The 13,366-nt window shown below is 44.4% G+C and overlaps 1 protein-coding gene across 3 annotated transcripts in view; it reads left to right on the top strand.

Annotated features, from left to right (window-relative positions):
* CPED1 (cadherin like and PC-esterase domain containing 1) overlaps positions 1-13,366 on the top strand; it is a 406,802-nt gene that overhangs the window by 204,309 nt on the left and 189,127 nt on the right. The gene's annotated exons all lie outside the window — the stretch shown is intronic.

Genomic DNA, 13,366 nt, shown 5'->3' with positions numbered 1-13,366 from the left:
AGGCAGGCGGCAGGTAGCGAAGTCAGGTAACAAGCAGAGGTCGGCAACGAGGAGACTGGAACAGGACAGGCGGGGCAGGACAGGTCCGGAAGCAGGGACTGAGAACGAGGAGCAGGGACTGAGACCGGGGAGCTAGGAACAAATAGGGACAAGCCAGATTACTAGCAATGGCCTTTACTGTGAACAGACTACAAATACAGGTACAGGAACAGATCAGGGATCAAAGACAGGCATGTGCATAGGAGTCTGACTTGAAGCAAAGGCAAAAGCAAAAGACAGGAAGCAGAGCTATAAAGGACAGAGACAGGAGCAACAAGAAGACAGACAGGCAGACAGAGGAACCCAGAGGAAACAGAAGACAGCAGCACACCCAGTGGACAAAGAAGAACTATGGCTAGGCAGGAGGTCTAGGAGACACTGACAGAGAGAGAGAGAGATACACACACATGATGAACCAATATACAAATAAATGTTTAAGGGTTATCAAAAACATGCTCTACTACAAATACCACTTCTCCATATCAGAAACAATACAATAAAATCATATTTCCTGTTTGAACATGTAACTCCAATAAAAAATTTAAGTTGAAAATAAAAAAATATCATATTTCCTAAAAAAATCCAATCTCATCTTCCAATCAAAAGCATCAAATGCCAATCAAAAGCATCAAATGCAAATCAAAACATTGATTTTACATTGTATACATGATGCATACAATCTATGCACCATGTACACTCTGCAAATCAATGTTAACAATAAAATATTCCAATACAAAATACCATTCAATCCATACAAGTATACTATTTAAACCAAGCAAGGCACCATAAATCAATTAGCATTCATTAATCAACTCACAAAACAATTAAAATACCATCCATAACAATTACACAATTAACTATTTCAAACGTTAAACAGAACAAGTTACCATCAGACAAAATATAAGTACCCAAAAGAATACAATATAGAAAAGCAAGCCTCACCCTGACCTAAAGTACAGCATACAACATCAAAAATTACATCTATCTAATTTCAAAAAACATTACACACACATTTATGCATAGCAGCAAAGCCAAAATCATTTTAAACACAGCAATACAAGCATTTCCTACCAAACCATTTCTTACCCTGTATGTTTATATCGATCTAGACCAAGCATGTCAAACTCGCGGCCCGCGGGCCGCATGCGGCCCACAACAAGTATCTTTGCGGCCCACGGCCCAGCCAATATAACCGTGTGTCGAGCGTGTGCATCGGGCGTGTGTCGGGCGTGTGCGGCGGCGAGCGCGTGGGCGGCGGTAGCAAGCGTGTGACTGGGAGTAGCGAGCGCGGTGGTGGGCGGATGTGGCAAGCACGGCTGAAGGAAGAGCTGGCCTGCTGGGGCTGGACGGTGGCTGGGCGCAGTCATCCTGCACTAGTGCCATGTGTGGGATGTGGAGAGGACAGCGGGGGCGGAGACAACATCCCGGCGGAGAATGCTTCAGAGACGTTTGTGGGACTGCCTCCTGCCTGGAAGCCTGGGAATAAGGTAAGGACAATATTTTTTTGGGGGTGGGGGGGTTGGGGAGGCCGAGATGATCATGGGGTGGGGAATATGAGGATGTGGCATGGGGGCCAGCCTGGGCAGCTAATAATGATGGGGGAAGGGGGTGGGGGATAAGATGATGATGGGGAATGGGGGCCAGCCTGGGCAGATGAAACGATGGGGGGCTGGGGGATAAGATGCTGATGGGGCATGGGGGCTAGCCTGGGGTCACACACCTGGCCTCACCCTGTCACCCACCCGGCTTCACCCTGTTACCCACTCCCACATTAACCCCCTCCCCCATCACCCCCTCCTTCTTACCCTCACTCTGTCACCCCCTGTCTCTCACCCTCACTCTGTCACCCCCACTCTCTCTCACCCCCACTCTCTCACCCCAAGTCTCTCTCACCCCCAGTCTCTCTCACCCCCACTCTCTGTCACCCCCAGTCTCTGTCACCCCCAGTCTCTGTCACCCCCAGTCTCTGTCACCCCCAGTCTCTGTCACCCCTGTCTCTATCACCCCCATCTCTATCACCCCCATCTCTGTCACCCCGTCTCTGCCACCCCCTGTCTCTGTCACCCCCTGTCTCTGTCACCCCGTCTCTGTCACCCCCTGTCTCTGTCACCCCCTGTCTCTGTCACCCCCTGTCTCTGTCACCCCCTGTCTCTGTCACCCCCTGTCTCTCACCCCCTGTCTCTCACCCCCTGTCTCTCACCCCTTGTCTCTCACCCACCCACTCTCTCACCTACCCATCTCTCACCCACCCACTCTCTCACCCACCCACTCTCTCACCCATCCACTCTCTCTCTCTCACCCACACTTTCTGTCTCACACTCTCTCACCCACACTCTCACCCACACTCTCTCACCCACACTCTCTCTCACCCACACTCTCTCTCTCACTACTCTTTCTCTCACCCACACCTCTCTCTCACCCACACTCTCTCACCCACACTCTCTCACCCACCCACTCTCTCTCCGTCACCCACACTTTCTGTCTCACACTCTCTCACCCACACTCTCACCCACACTCTCTCACCCACCCACACTCTCTCACGAACACTCTCTACCCACCCACCCACACTCTCACCCACCCACCCACACTCTCTCACTCACCCACACTCTCTCACCCACCCACACTCTCTCTCTCTCACCCACACACTCTCTCACCCACACTCTCTCTCTCTCTCACACTCTGGATATTTTATTTACCCTGTATATCTTAACTGCCCTATACCTACACCGAAATAGCCTATTCTGCTTTCTTCCAGATCTGACTCAAGCTTCACACGGGAGACATAGGAATCCCCCCTAACCCACAAGACAGGTAAGGAACACCTCCACTCCAAAATATAGCATTGCGGGAATGAGGTACCTGGAGTTTTTGTTTTTTTGCGGCCCACATAAACTTAAACCTTGTTTATTTGGCCCGTGTTAGCCTTTGAGTTTGACATGCTTGATCTAGACATACATACATACATACATACATACATACATTTGTTTGAGAAGGTACCCGGGCGCTATCTCTGTGTGGCTTATCTGATGTGCGGAAGTATAAAAAGAGTGGTGTAATACTGCCTGTAAATGGTTTTCGAGTGGTATCCTCTTGTGACTCGGAACCCCAGCAGGATCTATCCAGGACCCTTGTAGGTAATGAATACAAAAAGGATGGGGGAGCACAATGGTTGGAAACAGGCAGTGTTATAGAACTGGTAATTGCTTTTTAAGATGAAGCAGTTATATCCTGAGCAGGTGTGATGGCTCAGGTGTCTAATGTCTAATTGGAAGGATAGGCACACATGGGTGTATGTGTGTTGGTGTGAAGGTGAAATAGAATAAAGGTATATAGAACTTACACGGCCTTGTGTAAGCCCAGTCGCATCAGAGTTTCTTTGGGAGTCCCGTGTGCTTCTGATGAGGCTTTTCTTCTTGCGATGCGAGTTCTTCTTCTTGATGTGTGGGCCACTTGCTTCGTTGGTTCACAGTGCCGCTCCAGGGGGATTTCCTCTGCTTGTTATTTACATGCCCACAGTACCGCTGCTTGTTATTTACACACCCACAGTACCGCATCGCAAGAAGAAAAGCCTCATCAGAAGCACACGGGACTCCCAAAGAAACTCTGATGCGACTGGGCTTACACAAGGCCGTTTACAACTGGAACAGAAGAGCAAGATACCGCTAGGAGTGTGTACGCACACTGGCCCGTGTGAGTATTGTGATATATTTACCACTAATACCCTTATACCCCACCCATTCATCACCTGATATTGATTGGGCAACACCCATAAATGAACAAGATACCAAGATAGGATTACACTCACACTAGTCCGTGTGAGTGCCAGATTATAATATATAGTATATAATTTTTGGTGGTCCATAAACACACCACCCCCCCCCCCCCTCATTGACGTGTATATAAGTATATGTGTTAACCCTATCCTCCTTTCTGTTTATACGAGAGGAAATCCCCCTGGAGCGGCACTGTGAACCAACGAAGCAAGTGGCCCACACATCAAGAAGAAGAACTCGCATCGCAAGAAGAAAAGCCTCATCAGAAGCACACGGGACTCCCAAAGAAACTCTGATGCGACTGGGCTTACACAAGGCGTGTAAGTTCTATATACCTTTATTCTATTTCACCTTCACACCAACACACATACACCCATGTGTGCCTATCCTTCCAATTAGACATTAGACACCTGAGCCATCACACCTGCTCAGGATATAACTGCTTCATCTTAAAAAGCAATTACCAGTTCTATAACACTGCCTGTTTCCAACCATTGTGCTCCCCCATCCTTTTTGTATTCAATACATACATACATACATACATACATACATACATACAGTGGCAAGAAATGATCTTAAACAAAAAATTAAAAATCACATGTAAAAGAAACATAAAAACATGTACAAGTAAAAAAAAAATACATTTCTTTTGTTGACTTACCATTACTTGACCCACTAACCGACTCCCGTTGAACAGATTACTCTCGAACCAATCCACGCACAGGAACCCATAAAATAATAGACCATAAAATAATAAACAATAACAATCCATGGGTCTTCTATTTGTAATCCATCGTTATCTGTATTCTTCTTTCTTGTATCTTCTCCGCTCTCTTCCGGGGTCTTCTTCTCTTCTTCGGCCACGCCCTGGTCTTCTTTCTTCTGTAGGAGGTCCTTCCTTCTCGGCGTCTGCCTTCAAAATTAGACGACATAGGCTTTTATAGGCCTATGACGTCACATTTTCGTCATATGGTTCCCACGGCCCTGATTGGGCCAAGAAAACCATGTGATTTGGGGGGAATTTTTTTTAATTTTGATGACGTCATTTAAAGGCAATGACACCAGCCAATCAGAATGGCTGTGCTTCAATTGCCTTTAAGATGACGTCATGAAAAGAAAGATGGCCGGCCTCACATGGTACGGTAGCCAATCAGAGCGTGGGAACTACATCCCTACTCTGATTGGCTCTAGTAGACCATGTGACAGAGGCTTTTGGGAGAACGGATGGTTTTTCTATTGGTTTTTCTATTCCTTTTTTATGCATATATTCGCAACTGTGTGGAGAGGTTAACACCATCTGGCAATCTATGGATATCCAGCTTGCACACCGGAGCGAAAGTTAAAGATACCTTTCAAGGCCCTGCATTTTCTACTTTTAAGTAAGTAGCCAGCAGCGGTGTGGGTGCGAACGATTCATCAGAGGTTACTGTGCAATGGTCGTTTTTGTTTTGTATATTTATAGATTCAGATCCACCATCCGAGAGACCCTGAGAGATCGAATTACGAACCCACGAATTACACCTATATTCAGAGAATTGGGACTTCCATTTGTATCAGGTTTATATACCTGATAGTGCGCCAAGGACTTTTTTCTTTTTATTTTATTATTTTTCTCTCTTTGTTATGTTTTTTTTACATGTGATTTTTTGTTTTTTGTTTAAGATCATTTCTTGCCACTGTATGTATGTATGTATGTATGTATGTATGTATGTATGTATGTATGTCTAGATCTATATATACATAGAGGGTAAGAAATGGTTTGGTAGGAAATGCTTGTATTGCGATGTTTAAAATGATTTTGGCTATGCTGGTATGCATAAATGTGTGTGCAATGTTTTCTGAAATTAGATAGATTTTTGATGTTGTATGCTGTACTTTAGGTCAGGGTGAGGCTTGCTTTTCTATATTGTATTCTCTTGGTTACGTATATTTTGTCTGATGGTAACTTGTTCTGATTAACGATTGAAATAGTTAATTGTGTAATTGTTATGGATGGTATTTTAATTGTTTTGTGATTTGATTAATGAATGCTAATTGATTTATGGTGCCTTGCTTGGTTTAAATAGTATACTTGTTTGGTTTTAATGGTATTTTGTTTCGAATATTTTGTTGTTAACATTGATTTGCAGAGTGTACATGGTGCATAGATTGTATGCATCATGTATACAATTTAAAATCAATGTTTTGATTGGCATTTGATGCTTTTGGTTGAAGATGAGATTGGATTTTTTTAGGAAATATGATTTTATTGTATTGTGTCTGATATGGAGAAGTGGTATTTGTAGTAGAGCATATAATGTATGTATGTGTATATACAGCTGAACCCCGTTATAACGCGGTCCTTGGGGTCCACAACCCCAAGACCACGTTACAACCGGGGTCGCGTTAAAATTTTACCGGCATTAACTTTCGAGCCTCCTCATTACAGATTTAATTATCCTTCATTTTGCCGCCTTACCAGTGCTCTCCTCTTCCTGCTGTCCACGTGATCATATCTTTCTGCTCTGCTCATCTCTCTGCTCTCTTGCCGTCGCGTGCCATTTTTTTCAAACATTCAATTCAATGCTTTATTGACTACCAGACACAGACACAATTAACATTAATACATTTTGTACAAAACACAATAATAAATTAATTATATATTTATAAATTATACAATATAATTAAAATAATAATTTATTAAAAAATTTAATTATACCATTTCATACAGGAATTGAACCCAGGACCCTTTCATATGTTGGTTAAGAGTTCTACCACTACACCACAGAAGCTGTGTGATGTCATAGACATCTAGAAATAGACTTAAGATTTAACATTGACATGTACCCTGTGGCAATGTGTTGTAGAGGATAAATATATTTATAGGTTATGTCTTGTCACACCAGACCTATGGTATAGAGGTAAGAGGCAAGGCATTGGTATCAGAAGGTCCCGAGTTCAATCTCTGCATGTGTTTGTACAAAATGTATTAACGTTTAATTGCGTCTGGAAGTCAATAAAGCATTGAATTGAATGTTTGAAAAAAAAAAAAAACGATGGCACGCGACAGGCAGAGAGATGAACACGGGGACAGCAGGAAGAGGAGAGAGATGAGCACATGCACAGGACAGCTGGAAGAGGAGAATGTAAGGCGGCAAAATGGAGGATTTCAAATGCAGGTAAGGTGTCAAAATGGAGGTTTTCAATTCGGGAGCCATGCTCAGACCGCGTTATAACAGGTCGCGCTATAACGGGTTTTACCTGTATATATTTGCATGATGAAGCCACTGTATAAATGAATGGGTGAAGGGTGGGTATCGGGCCAGGGTGGCTTATCCCCTTAATTACCTTTGCGGTTATTATCCGATAAGGTGTTTAAGGGGTTAATTGATATCTGAATGTAATTGCAATGTATTGGCTATGTATTTTGTTGGCAACGGAGGACAAGGATTTTGCTGGCAAGGGGGCTTCTTATTGATGAGGTGAGTAGAACTTTAGTTATTTTATTATGCTAGTTAATGTGTTTAATAATTGGCAAATAATCTATTGTCCCTATGACATGTTTATTTTTTTTACATACAGGGTTGGTTCCTTTTGGTCTGCGGGGGACCTCTGGAGACCACCTGCGGTATCCTCGGGCTTCTCACGGGTACCAGGCTGCCGGGTCCACGGGGGACACCTGCGGGGAAGAACCGGTGGCCCCACATCTGTGGGGGCAGCGCGGACCCGTAGGGACCACCCGTGGGTCCCCAGACCCCCCGTGGGAATCACCCGCGATCCCTCAGACACCTGTGGGTCTGACCCGGGGCCTCCCAGACATCCGCGGGCCTACCGTGGAGACCCCATTGTGGCCCACGGTTACCTGCGGAGACCACCTGGTGGACCATGGCACCTGGCGGGAACCACCAACAGGCCTCCAGACCCTGTTTGAAAAATGGTGCTGAGCTACTGTAGGTCTGTGAGGTGACCCGTCAGGCCCACCGGGGACTTCCGTGGGCCTGGGGTATTAACCCTGTATGTAAAATAATAAATCATGTATTTATGGGGGGGCACAGGGGTGGGTTATGTATTTAATAAATATAATGATGTTTATTGTGGGGCAGTGTATTGTTTTTATTGTGGGTACTGGGGGTGGGGGGAGGGGGTATTGGCCCCAAGGGTATGTGGGTAGGCCTCCCGGCTGGGTATTGGGTGAGGGTGGTTAGGCCTCACGGGGTGGGGGGGGGGTAGTGGGGGAGGGTATGTAGGCCTCCCGAGTGGTGGGTGAGGGTGGGTTAACCCCTTAATGACTGTAGCGGTTAATAACCGCTATGGTGATTAAGGGGTTAGGGGACATTACATTGGCTGTTTTTATTCTTGTTTATGTTTTGCAGCATCGGAGGGGGCATGGACGGTGTTGAAGATGTATTTATTGTTCTTTATGTATTTAAAATGGGCACATTCACTATTATCCATTTGTGGATAATAGTAATTGTGCCCATTACTATACTGTATGTGTTGGGGGGGGGGGGTTATTTCTTTATAAGTATGTATGTGTTTTGACATTAATTTGGGGGGGCACAGAATTGGTACTTTCGGCCCTTTGGGTAACACCCGAGGGCCCCTGCCGGCCTATAGTATCATTGATGTGCATATATGTGTATGTTAGGGGGGTATAGGGGTTGTTGGGGTTATATATATATATATATATATATATATATATATATATATATATATATATATATATATATATATATATTTAGTGTGGGGCTGTTCTGTGTGTATAATTTTAATTGTGGGTAGCAGGGGTGGCCGAAGTGGGTATTAGCCCCAACGGTGGTTTGTTTAGGGCTTGCAGGAGGGCTTAACCCCTTCATGACCGTAGTGGTATTAACCGCTATGGTCGTGAAGGGGTTAAGTGCACCCGCAACCCCCCCGCAAGCCCTAAACAAGCAACAAGGGCCAAATACCCCCTTTACCCACCCCCACTACCCACAATAAACCTGGCACGGCTGGTTAACCCCTTCATTGCCTTAACGGTTAGCCGCTAAGGTAATGAAGTGGCCTTTAAATGCATTTTTCCTACCTCGGATGCATGCTGGGGGGCTCCGTTTCTGATATTAATGGGTATCAGCTCCGGAGACACCCGGCACCAATCCCAGGCAGGAAAAGGCCTGATTTTTTCTAAGTGTCGACCTTGCCGATGCTTCTCCTCCACCAACTTGCCAACTTTAGCTGGCCGGACAAATTGGCGTTAAATTCTCAATTCTAGAGTGCCGATCAGCAGCGAAAAGCTGATCGGGGCTACTAGAATTCAGCCGATTTCAAAAAGTGCCAAAAAGTGGCTTATCGGCACCCGGCTGCTGATAAGTTTTTATCGGGAACCAAAAATGCGATTTTGGCCACTTTTCGGTGCTTACTGAATCGGGAAGGCATTTTTTGCGGAAAAATGGCGGGAAAGGCCTTATCGGCGCTTACTGCATGAGGCCCTATAAGTGTAGCCTTAAACTTGCCAGTCTAGAAAAAAAACTTAACTATAAAATAAAAGTGATTAATTACATGAAATTTGGAGCAGCAAATAAAAAATACCACCTGTTAATACATTCAGGGCCGCATTGAGCTTTCCCGGAGCTCAGGGCTAGATTTTCCACTCCCCACCCACCCCCAGGTGTCGGCCGCCTTGCAAGACCCCCTCCCCCCTCTATTTCTCACACCCTCCTGTCTCCCATCCCTCTCATCTTCTTCCTCCTCCCTCTCTTGCACCCCCACCCTCTCCCTCACATCCCCACCTCTCACGCTCTCTATCTCCTCTCTCCCATGCCTCTTTCTTCTGTCCCCACCTCTCTCCCTCTACCATACCTCCACCTCTCTTTCTTCCTCTCCCACACCCCCACTTCTCCCTGTCCATAATACCCCTATACCCAATATGCATAATAACCCCCCTCCTCAATACACCTCCCTCTCCTCAATACACATAACCCCTCTCCAATATATAACCCCCCTCCCAAATACATAATAACCCTGCTTCCTCATGCACATCATAACCCCCCTCCCCGACTACACACAATAATCCCCGTTCCGCCAATACACATAGTAACACCCTTGCTCCAAAACAAAACACACGAGGCCTCCGGTGCTACGCCACATGCGGCAGTGGGGCCTACATAGGAAGCTGGGCCGCAAGTGGGTAGAGGTTTGGCCCGGCAGCCAACAGAGGCTCGGCAGCTGGATTCGGATGTTGATCCCAACCTCAGTCCCACAGCCTCTGGGCCTGGGACAGTTGTCCCGACTCTTCCCCCCTGTCGGCGGCCCTCGATACATTTGGAGTAACTTTTAGTATTACTAGATATTAGCAGATTCAAGCCCTCCTTTTTTTCCTTCTCTTCCCTCTCCCCCTTTATTGCCTCTACTACAGTACTTCGTCCTTTAATAACCTATATATTTTCTATTCATATTATTATTAAACATATGTGTAACCTAATTTATTGTTGCTGTAATCTACAAAGACTTTATACTGTTCATGTAGTTTGTATATTACTCAATGTTGTACTTGCGATTTTTCACTCTTGTGTTTTAAATGTTCTGTTATTATTTCATATAATCCAATAAAATGAATAAGATAAATACACTTAAAAAAAAAAAAGATATAGAGATAGATTTTTAAAAAAATTTTACATTTAGGAATAATAATGCTGACCAACAATTCTAGTTTCTGTGTTTAGTGAGTGAGGCCCAACTTGTCTTTTATCAGATAACAGGTAGCTGACAGTAGGTCGGCAACCTACTGTAAATTTCCCATTTCTAATTACACAGCAAATAAATAATATATAAAAGGTATACCAGGTGTTCTACCAGGGTTGCCTGTTCAACATGTAGCCTGGACTGGTTCTTGGCTACCAGTCTGCCCTCACTGGCAGTAAGCCCTCGTAAGAGCAGGCCTGCCAGTACTTATCATGGGTTTTCCCACTCCCAGCAGTGCCCTTGAGTTGCAAGGGGGGGAGGGGGAACCAGGCCTGGGTTCACCCAATCATGGGTCAGACCTGGCACCCTCCTCCTGGCTGTACTTAATGGGAGTGCCGCCCAATTTTAGTAAATGCCTCTCCCCACTTGAGAGGGGCAGGTCACACACAGGTTGCCAGAATATTAGCTTTCCCTTTTCTTCTTCCCCTCGGGGGGAGAGTGAGTGTGCACCTTTCCCCTGATCCTGATAGAGGATCAGGGAAGAGCAAGGACTGCTGTGGGGGCCCTTGACCCATAGTGCAGTTCCAGGGACCATCCTACAGCTGGAGATATCCCCAGAGACTGCATAGGGCCTCTGCATAGGGCCTGCTGTGACTGCATTGAGCAGAACAGAATAAACTGTTCCTGTTTCATATACCTCCTTCCTGATGTGTGATCTTACTGGGGAAGGAGAGGGATTGTTTCTATCGTAGGATATCGCACTTGGGTATGTACCCCAGAAACCTGTCCTGTGTCCCCACAAACATCGGCGGACGACTCAGCCCTCATGCTTACCAACAGGTAGCATGCACCACACACGCTGTAATGGCAGAATCTCCCATCGGGTGGGGGAGACACTGTTAGAAACACATATGTCTTTGTGTGTTACACTTCATCCTCATCACTGGAAGACATGATGTATGCTTCCTAAAGAGACTTGGCTACAAGTATCTCAGGAACTTCAGGAGGTCTATCCTGAAGAATCCATTTTGTTTTGGATCCTGCGTGGTCTCTGGGAATAAAAAAATTAAAAAGAGAGCAGGCAAATTGCTATTTTTTTCATTGCAGGTTACTGTACATTGTATGTCCTTATTTCAGTAAAGCGACAAGACCTACATTGTCTCTAATGTGAGATTATTTTATGATATCCACATAAAGTATGTGTTCATGTTTGTCACAGTTTGTGCGCATTTTCCATTCTAACAACTGTTACACTGGCTTAAAGGAGCTTAACTAGTGTGTCAATGTATACTGTGGTTTTACATTCACACTGAGCTCCTAAAACTGTTCTGAAAAGCTCAAAGAGTTTTCCTTAAACCGTTACAGAAAATGTATATGAAGTATTAGCTTCTCTGAGTATTTAAAGCTAGAGGAGATGCTTTGAACTGCCGCGTTTGCTGACACTCCTGCTCATTGTCTTCCTGTCTATTTGCAAATTAGATAGATATGGAAATGAATCAAATTAATGTTCAATTATTAATATTTCATATTGTCATTTGATATGGTCTTTTTAAAAAATAAGTATCAATAATAATAAAGAGGGAGTAAATATTGGGATGTACAGATGTAGCAAGATTTACCGTCTCCCGAGCCACGGCTAATAAATCTCCGGAGACAGTGCTGCCACGGATGTGCTGCGGGGCGTCCATTCTTTCGGATCAGACCCCCCACAGTGTTCATCTGAAAGTCTTGCTACATCTGTAACCTAAAATGAGAACAATTTAAATGCAATATTAATTGGTCTGCATTATTACATTATCAGATATAATAAGGCAGACCATTTTAATTACCGAAAAAAGCAATCAGATCACTTGTATTGCAGATCAGAAGTATGCACCCCTACCAATAATCTCACACATTTTTGAATTATAAATAATGTATGCACATTTTTTTTTAAAACAAACTATTATTAGTCAAAGCTTGAGAGCTGTAGTGGTTAAATTGAACACTGTTATATGAGGAGGTTACACTAAATATCACTAAAGGAAAAAAACAGTGACAAATATTGGTTCATAAGTATTCATCCCCTTAAGTCAGTACTTGGTAGAAGCACCTTTTTTTAATTTTTTTTTAGAAATGTCTGCTACAAATCAATTTGCACAGTAGGATGGTGACATTCTTGCCCAATTTTTCATGGAAAAATTGATCCAGTTTTGATACGTTTGTTGGGGATCATCGATGGACTGCAATCTTCAAGTCTCGCCATTAATGTTCAGTTGGATTCAAGTCAGGACTTTGAATGGGCAACCCAAGAACATTAATTCTCTTCTTGTTCAACCACTCGTGTGTGGCTTTGTCTTTCAGCTTTGGGTCATTGTCTTCTGCAATGTGAATTTCCTCCCCAGTTTCGGTGTCTTGACTGGCTCAAACAGGCTTTCCTCAAGGATTTGCCTGTACTTTGCACCATTCATTCTCCCCTCTGTCATGACAAGCTTCCCAGTCCCTGCTGAACTGAGTGATATGCAATGTTGAGCAAGTGCCAGATATAACACTTAGAATTTAGACCAAAATGTTCCATTTTTGTTTGTGAAAAAAGCATATATATGATACTGGAGACATGTGGAGAAAGGTGTTGTAGTCAGAGGAGACAAAATTTTTACTTTTGGGTCTAAATTCCAAGCATTATGCCTGGCACTAGCTGAATACTGCTCATCACCTAGTTAACACCATCCCAACTGTCAAGCATGGTGGTGGCAACATCATATTATGGGGATGCTTCTCTTCAGCAGGCAAATGTATAATGCGTGGTGCTAAGTACTGTATACAGCTTTGGTAATAATGGTATGTGGGTGATTATTCCTGTATGAAGTCTGGAGTATAATCTTGATTCTGGGAGGGTACTGGGTGTGGTATCCTAGTTGGTAAACCAGCGTGAG

This window comes from Ascaphus truei, chromosome 5 (assembly GCF_040206685.1).
Source record: "Ascaphus truei isolate aAscTru1 chromosome 5, aAscTru1.hap1, whole genome shotgun sequence".
Taxonomy (NCBI): domain Eukaryota; kingdom Metazoa; phylum Chordata; class Amphibia; order Anura; family Ascaphidae; genus Ascaphus; species Ascaphus truei.
The sequence above is the reverse complement of the archived record's forward strand: the minus strand, read 5'-3'. Positions and strand labels throughout refer to the sequence as shown.